General features: G+C 34.8%; 2 non-coding genes across 2 annotated transcripts; both read left to right on the top strand.

The window, feature by feature from the left end:
- The first annotated feature begins 4968 nt into the window (after window positions 1-4968).
- TRNAM-CAU lies at window positions 4969-5040 on the top strand. The gene has a single exon. It is a non-coding gene; the product is annotated as a tRNA-Met (tRNA).
- A 389-nt stretch (window positions 5041-5429) lies between these two features.
- Window positions 5430-5501, top strand: TRNAM-CAU. Its single transcript has one exon. It is a non-coding gene; the product is annotated as a tRNA-Met (tRNA).
- The last annotated feature ends 2508 nt before the right edge of the window (window positions 5502-8009 follow it).

Below are 8009 nucleotides of genomic sequence, written 5' to 3'. Positions count from 1 at the left end.
CATCATTATTATGACTGTCGTTATTAGTATTATTATCATTGTTGTTCAAGTACAAGTCGTTGTAGGTGTATAATCTTGATATTATTCATCAGTGTCATTTTATTGCCGTTATCATTATTTTCATTTTTTTTTTAAGCTCTAGAGGATAATGTAAGTCTTATTTTTGTTATGCTTGTTTTTGGAACTACCTCCTACAGGATCCATCCCATTACTCTTCTGTTGATGTATTCAAGGCCTTCTCGAGCGGGATGCATAAGTAAACACCACCAACAAGAATGTTTTTACTTTACACAATCATGTACATGTATATTCGCACCTGCACTACAAGAACAAGAGCTTGATTTGAGCTCCATGATTCAAATGTGAAAAGTTACACACACACACACAACCAGTGCGTTTATCTTCATCACCTTGAATCAGCACTTACTTATGATGAAGAAGAAGAAGAAAGAAGAAAGAAGAAGAAGAAAGAAGAAAGAAGAAGAAGAAGAAAGAAAGAAGAAGAAAAAGAAGAAGAAGAAGAGGAAAGAAGAAGAAGAAAGAAGAAGAAGAAAAAGAAAGAAGAAAAAGAAAGAAGGAGAAGAAGAAGAAAAAAGAAGAAGAGGAAAGAAGAAGAAATAAGAAAGAAGAAGAAAAAGAAGAAGAATTCATGGTCATTTGATATGTAAATATATTGCTATGAAACAGATTGTAATATACAAGTGTTTACTATTTCCATTATTGTATACTACAAAACAAATTAAATATGGTTCATTTTGATCACCAAGGTAAATCATTCGTTTTCTAAGCATAATTTATACTATCAGATTACTATCATAGAATCCATAAAAATGTATGGCGTAAGATGCAGAGTGGCGCAGCGGAAGCGTGCTGGGCCCATAACCCAGAGGTCCGAGGATCGAAACCTCACTCTGCTAACATTTTATCTGTTTTAATCTCCCCCATAAATGTTCAGTAAAGGTTTTCACTTTTAATGCCGATTGTCTAAAATAATGAAACTTGGTCACAAAATATAACTGACTATATTATTTGAGGTGGCAGTCTAAAAACGTCCATTATTTTTATCAGAGGTATCACTTAGCACCTTCAGATATGCACATCAAGTTAAATGCTATTTTTATAGGGTGTATATATTTCTTATGATATTATAGTCTTTAAAAATAAAACCCTTCAGTGTATTCGTGTTTGAAGTTATACAATCTGAATTGCTTGGGGGTATGAACATGATGAGTGAGTGGATTGTTGATAAAGTAGACAAAATTTAAACAAAAATATCAAATAATCTTTAAAGGCAGAATAATATGATGAAATATTCTCAATGTTTGCATCATCATGACATCAGAAGCATTAGGCCTATCATATCTGTAGTGACAAAGTTTTATATAGTAAGAAGCAGAGTGGCGCAGCGGAAGCGTGCTGGGCCCATAACCCAGAGGTCCGAGGATCGAAACCTCGCTCTGCTAAGCTTTATTTTTTTTTCTAATGTATTACTTTTCATTGACATGGTCTTCAAGCATATACATTCGTAATTCCGAGGCTTCGTTCTTCCGAAGGTTCGTTAATCCGAAAGCGAATTAAGGTTCGTTGTTCCGAAGGTTCGTTAATCCGAAAACGAAATAAGGTTCGTTGTTCCGAAGGTTTGTTTATCCGAAAACGAAATGAGGTTCGTTGTTCATTTCGTTTTCGGACTAACGAACCTTCGCATTTACGAACCATTTCTTTTTCGGACTAACGAACCTTCGCATTTACGACTCTCATCTCGTTTTCGGATTAACGAACATCGAGGTATAGGCAATTTACGCGTTTCGAAATTACGAACCTTCGGAATTACGAAGTGTAACCGTCTTCATGTATGATAAATATTTTTATGTTGTCTTTGTCTTATTTCACATTACGATATAGGCCTATTTTATTTTTTTTTAAATATCATTTTATCTTTACCAGGTGGGTGTTTCATAAAGCTGTTCGTAAGTTAAGAACGACTTTAAGAACGACTGGTGATCCTTCTTGTGGTGAATGGTATATACACCAAAATGTTCATTGGCGATGGTTTAGGCGCGTAAGAAAGGTTCACCAGTCGTTCTTAAAGTCGCTCTTAACTTACGAACAGCTTTATGAAACGGCCCCCAGTTCCCTCTAAACCAGTAATTTTTGCTGCCTTAAGGCTTTTTATCCACAAGGACATCTGTTTATTGTTCATTTGTTTATTATTAATTTTATATTCAAAACACATTGGCATTATTTTATATACGATTGCAAAGTAATTATTTCATTTCTAAAAACACAATTCTCGCTCATTTGACATCAGCCCACAAGATTGCATCATTTGTTTTTACTCACCATACTGGATAAATATGATCAAAATACATACGGTTTCATAGAAGCAGAGTGGCGCAGCGGAAGCGTGCTGGGCCCATAACCCAGAGGTCCGAGGATCGAAACCTCGCTCTGCTAACATTTTATCCGTTTTCATCTTCCTCCGAAATGCTCAGTACTGATTTTTCTCTTCAAACGTCGATTGATTTTATAAAATACCTAAAAACTATGTTACAAAATTTAAAAGACTATATTCTTTGATCTGGCCCTCGAAAAGGTGCATTATTTTTTTTATTAAAATAATGTATCACTGCCATTCAAAGCAACCCAACCATCACCACTATAAACACAATCAACAATAAGTAAATGAAATGTTATGTATCAATATTGAATAAAAATAATCGCATGTAGCACCTTCAAATATGCACATTAAATCAAATGTTAGTTTTTTTTATAGGGTTTATATATTTCTTACATAATCTGTAAAGATAAAATCTTTCAGTTTATTCGTGTTTGAAGATATAAAATCTGAATTGTTTGGGGTATGAACATGATGGATATGTGGATCGCTGATAAAGTAAACAATAATAAATTTAAAATATATTTAACAATTTTCCAAAGGCAGAATATAATGATGAAATATTCTCAATGTTTGCATCATCATTACATCAGAAGCATTAGGCCTATCATATTTGCAGTGACTCGTTGCTATCGTAAGAAGCAGAGTGGCGCAGCGGAAGCATGCTGGGCCCATAACCCAGAGGTCCGAGGATCGAAACCTCGCTCTGCTAAACTCTTTTTGCATGTTAAAGTAATATAAGTCCAATGAGAGCATGTGATTATCTAATTCAATTATTCAAGGGTTTATATACTTCTTATATAATATGTAAAGATAAAATCTTTCAGTTTATTCGTGTTTGAAGGTATAAAATCTGAATTGTTTTGGGTTATGAACATGATGAATGAGTAGATCGTTGATGAAGTAAAGAAAAATAAATAAATAAAAATATTAAATAATTTTCTAAAGGCAGAATAATATGATGAAACATTCTCAATGTTTGCATCATCACGACATCAGAAGCGTTAGGCTTATCAGATTTGTAGTTACATTTTGTAATCGTAAGAAGCAGAGTGGCGCAGCGGAAGCGTGCTGGGCCCATAACCCAGAGGTCCGAGGATCGAAACCTCGCTCTGCTAAAATTTTATTATTGTTTTTTCCTTATTTATTATTTTTCATGGGCATGGTCTTCAGTTAAAGTATAATATATTTTTATGTTTTCTATGTGTTATTTCACATTATGATATAGGCCTATTTAATTTTTTTTATTTCATTTTATCTTTACCAGTTTCAAATCAGTCATTTTTGTTGCCTTTATTGGGGCCCTTTTTTTTGCAAGGTCTGTGTATTGTTTATTGTTGATTTTATTTTCAAAACATATTGACATTATTTTGTATACGATTGCATAATAACATTTCATTTCTAAAAGCTCATTTGACGTCATCAGCCCACAAGATTGCATCATTCGTTTTTACTCATCATACTGGCGGAATTATATATGATCAAAATACATACGGTTTTATAGAAGCAGAGTGGCGCAGCGGAAGCGTGCTGGGCCCATAACCCAGAGGTCCGAGGATCGAAACCTCGCTCTGCTAATTTTTTTTTTGCATTTTTAAAATAATATAAGCACAATGAGAGCATATGATTATCTAATTCAATTATTCAAGGCGGCAAAATGGTGAAGAAAAGAGACTTGAAATTTGGGAAAGAATAAGAAAAGAAATTTTAAAAAGAAATATTTTGTGTACTTCAACACTGACAAGGACGTTGAATGTAAATGATGTTAAACATTGTCCCCGTTTTGCGTTATATATTTATTATTCCTTGGTCATTTTTCTTGAATGCATGAATACAATTTTCATTACGGAACAAACATAATATATTAATTGATTTTGGTATGGATCATAAAGAAAAAACTAAATGAAAGAGTCATTATAAACAAACATGTTCTACTATTAACAAACAAATTTTAACATTTACAGTTTGCAAGAGAAGGATTAGTAGATTGCTTGAAAAAAAAGACGACAACCCCTGCGGAAAAAAATATGACAGCAAGTTATTGACATAATATTGGACACAAACGCAACTTTCAGTAAACCTACACCCTTATTGTTAGAAATAGGGGTGTGGCGCCTGTGAAAAATTGCGCGGGGGGGGTCAAGATGATATAAGGATGACGTCATATTTTTCCTCTTATTAGATTAGGGGAAGTACATAGAGTTAAACAACAAAGAGCCCTTTTGTAATCTCATTTCCCTTCCATTTCTTTTTTAGAATCATATAGGGGGTCGCCCCCAACTCTCTACTCGTGGCACAGCCCCTGAGGAGGATCTCACACCATGTAATACCACGGTCACATTTGCTCTACGGCGGCCGTACGGCGAGTCGGAAACAGCCGTTTTGACATTTTCCTACCATAGCTACATATAGGTGGTATCACTGGTATGAACAATAATGAATAAAACGGCTATTTTCGACTCGCTGTCCGGCCGCCGGAGAGCAGATGTGACCGATCATGACGCATGATTCTTCTTTCATTCAAGACCTTTAATTCATGGGGCAAAAAGTAGTTACAATTTGTCATCGTAAGAAGCAGAGTGGCGCAGCGGAAGCGTGCTGGGCCCATAACCCAGAGGTCCGAGGATCGAAACCTCGCTCTGCTAAACTTTTATTATTGTTTTTTCTTATTTATTATTTTTCATAGGCATGGTCTTAAGTTAAAGTATAATATACATTTTATGTTTTCTATGTGTTATTTCACATTATGATATAGGCCTATTTAATTTTTTTATTTCATTTTTTCTTTACCAGTTTCAAATCAGTCATTTTTATTGCCTTTTTTTGGGGCCCTTTTTTTGCAAGGTCTGTGTATTGTTATTGTTCATTTCATTTTCAAAACATATTGACATTATTTTGTATACGATTGCATAATAATTAACATTTCATTTCTAAAAGCTCATTTGACGTCATCAGCTCACAAGATTGCATCATTCGTTTTTACTCATCATACTGGCGAAATTATATATGATCAAAATATAAATAGTTTTATAGAAGCAGAGTGGCGCAGCGGAAGCGTGCTGGGCCCATAACCCAGAGGTCCGAGGATCGAAACCTCGCTCTGCTAACATTTTTTTTTTGCATTTTTAAAATAATACAGTCAAACCTGTGTTAGTGGCCACTTGTCTATAGTGGCCACCTGCCTATAGTGACCACTCAAACCGATTCCAATCAAGGCAGATTGTGTGTATAAGAACCTGTCTATAGCAGCTACCTGTCTATAAAGGCCACATTTTGTGTTTCCCTTGGGTGGTCACTATAGACAGGTTTCACTGTATAAGCACAATGAGAGCATATGATTATCTAATTCAATTATTCAAGGCGGCAAAATGGAGAAGAAATGAGACTTGAAATTTGGGAAACAATAAGAAAAGTAATTTTAAAAAGAAATATTATGTGTACTTCAACACTGACAAGGACGTTAAATGTAAATGACGTTAAACACTGTTCCCGTTTTGCGTATTATTCCTTGGTCATTTTTCTTGAATGTATGAATACAATTTTCATTACGGAACAAACATAATATATCGGTATTTGATTTTGGTATGGATCATAAAGAAAAAACTTAATAAAAGAGTCATTATAAACAAACATGTTCTACTATCAAACAAATGTTAACATTTACAGTTTGCAAGAGAAGGATTAGTAGATTGCTTGAAAAAAATGACAACGACAACCCCTGAAAAAAAATATGACAGCCAGTTAAAGGGGAAGTTCACCCTGACAAAAAGTTTATTGTAAAAATAGCAGAAAAAATAATAAAAAATATTGCCGAAGGTTTGAGAAAAAATCATCAAATGATTAAAAAGTTATTAGAATTTCAATTATTTTATTTGTGACGTCATATGCGAGCAGCATTTCTACATAGCGAATGGTAAAAAATCAATGAAATGTCATTTTCTCAGAAATTTGAAAATGGTTTTCACTGTAACTTTTGTATATCAATAGACAAATCATTTCACACCCGATCATGAAAAGAAAACAAAATTAAGTCATCAGGAACCATACAAAATTTGAAATTCATACATTTTATATTACATAACACATGGGGCAGCTGCTCGTTTATGACGTCACAAATCCCAAATTTTGAACTCTAATAACTTTCTTACTCTTTTACGGATTTTCCTCAAACCTTCACCAATATTTTTTACTATTTTTTTCTGCTATTTTTACAACAAAGTTTTCTTCAGGGTGAACTTCCCCTTTAATGACATAATATTGGACACAAACGCAACTTTCAGTAAACCTACACCCTTATCATGCTTATTGTTAGAAACAGGGGTGGCGCCTGTTGAAAGGATGCGAGGGGGGGGTCAAGATGATATAAGGATGACGTCATATTTTTCCTCTTATTAGATTAGGGGAAGTACATAGAGTTAAACAACAAAGAGCCCTTTTGTAATCTCATTTCCCTTCCATTTCTTTTTTTTAGAATCATATAGGGGGTCGCCCCCAACTCTCTACTCGTGGCACCGCCCCTGAGGAGGATCTCACACCATGTAATACCACGGTCACATTTGCTCTACGGCGGCCGTACGGTGAGTCGGAAAGAGCCGTTTTGACATTTTCCTACCATAGCTACATATAGGTGGTATCACTGGTATGAATAATAATAAATAAAACGGCAGTTTTCTACTCGCCGTACGGCCGCCGGAGAGCAAATGTGACCGATCATGACGCATGATTCTTCTTTCATTCGTTTAATTCATGGGGCAAAATATAAGAAAGTTAAAATTTTGCATCATCGGTGATTTTTGTTAAAAATCTGAGTGTTTTGTTATCTTCTCCCACTGGAGAAACTGAGTGGCGCAGCGGAAGCGTGCTGGGCCCATAACCCAGAGGTCCGAGGATCGAAACCTCGCTCTGCTAATTTTTTTTTTCTGTTTTTTTTTATTCTCCCGGTACTATTCATTCTAACATTTCGCCGCAAACAGCTATGCCACTGAGCAAATTTTGCGAAGAGCGCCACCTCTTGCTAAATAATCCTGTTCTTTTCTTCTCCCCCAATTTCCCTTCTTTCGCTCTCTCTTATTAAATGACAAGTCCACTCCAACAAAAAGTTGATACAAATAAAAAGAAAAAAAAAGCATAACGCTGAAGATTTCATCAAAATCAGATGTAAGATAAGAAAGTTATGACATTTAAGCTTCGCTTAATTTTACAAGATAGTTAAATGCAAATCGTAGGCCATGTTGCATAAAACTTTTGCCATAGTTTTTCTATGGCAAATATAAGTTTGGCTAAAGTTTTATGCAACGGGACCAAAGTCTGTATGAAAATTAATGAGGCGACCGGTGACGTCACCAACTCACTATCTTTTTTTTGTTACATGAAATATTCTAATTTTCTCCTAATGGTAATGGGAAAGAAGTTTGATTTTTTCCTTGAATATTTAGAATTTCCACTGTTTTAACATTTTATGGTTGTCAGGTTGGTCCTTATTGTCAAATTTGTATTAATTGAAATAATAATTCAAACAACAAAAGAAAGGGTGAGTGAGGGACGTCATCACCCGCATCATCAACTCTCTCACTTGCACGTCACCGAGTTCTGCATGTAACTTTTTTTTCTGGGG

This window comes from Lytechinus variegatus, chromosome 10, assembly GCF_018143015.1.
Source record: "Lytechinus variegatus isolate NC3 chromosome 10, Lvar_3.0, whole genome shotgun sequence".
NCBI lineage: Eukaryota > Metazoa > Echinodermata > Echinoidea > Temnopleuroida > Toxopneustidae > Lytechinus > Lytechinus variegatus.
The sequence above is the reverse complement of the archived record's forward strand: the minus strand, read 5'-3'. Positions and strand labels throughout refer to the sequence as shown.